Source organism: Equus caballus, chromosome 1 (genome assembly GCF_041296265.1).
Source record: "Equus caballus isolate H_3958 breed thoroughbred chromosome 1, TB-T2T, whole genome shotgun sequence".
NCBI classification, from domain to species: Eukaryota; Metazoa; Chordata; class Mammalia; order Perissodactyla; family Equidae; genus Equus; species Equus caballus.
The window spans coordinates 31,159,350-31,160,594 of record NC_091684.1 but is presented as its reverse complement, the minus strand read 5'-3'; positions in this window follow the sequence as shown (position 1 = coordinate 31,160,594).

Below are 1,245 nucleotides of genomic sequence, written 5' to 3'. Positions count from 1 at the left end.
CATGATAAAAACACTCAACAATATAAGAATAGAAGGAAATTACCTCCACATAATAAAAGCCATATATGAGAAACCCACAGCAAACATAATACTCAATGGTGAAAGACTGAAAGCTTTTCCTCTAAGATCAGGAACAAGGGAAGGATGTCCACTTTCACCACTTCTATTCAACATAGTACCAGAAGCTCTAGCCAAAGCAATTAGGCAAGAAAGGGAAATAAAAAACATGCAAATTGGAAAGAAAGAAGTAAAATTATCTCTGTTTGCACATAATATGATCCTATATGCAGAAACACCTAAAGACTCCACAAAAAAGTTGTTAGAATAAATGAATTCAGGGCCGGACCCACGGCCGAGCGGTTAAGTTTGTGCACTCTGCTTTGGTGGCCTGGGGTTCACCGGTTCAAATCCTGGGTGCGGACCTATACACTGCTCATCAAGCCATGATGTGATGGCATCCCACATAACAGAACTAGAACGACCTACAACTAGGATATACAATTATGTACTGGGGCTTTGAGGAGACAGAAAGGAAAAAAGAGAGGAAGATTGGCAAAAGATGTTAACTCAGGCCCAATCTTCCTCACCAAAAAGCAAAAAAAAAAAAAGAAGTGAATTCAGCAAAACACAAAGTCAACACACAGAAATCAGTTGCACCTCCATATACAAAGAATGAATGATCTGAAACCGAAGTTACAAAAACAGTTGCATTTATAATAGCATCAAAAAGAATAAAATAACTTGGAATTAATTTAATCAAAGAAGTGAAAGACTTGTACAATGAAAACTACAAAACATTGCTGAAAGAAATTAAAGACGACTTAAATAAATGGAAACACATTCAATGTTCATGAACTGAAACACTTAATATTATTAAAATGTCAATATTACTCAAAACGATCTGCAGATTCAACGCAATTCCTATCAAAATGCCAATAACTTTTTTTGCAGAAATAGAAAAGTCTATCCTAAAATTCATATGGAATCTCAAGGGATCCCAAATAGCCAAAATGATCTTGAAAAAGAAGAAAAATCTGGAGTACTGACATTTCCTGATTTCAAAACCTACTACAAAACTACAGTAATCAAAACAATGTGGTATAGGCATACAGACCAACAGAACAAAACAGAGAGCCCAGAAAGAAACCCTCATATATACGGTTAAAGGATTTTTGACAAGGGTGCCAAGACTATACAATGGGGAAAGGACAGTCTTCAACAAATGGTGCTGGGGGGCTGGCCTAC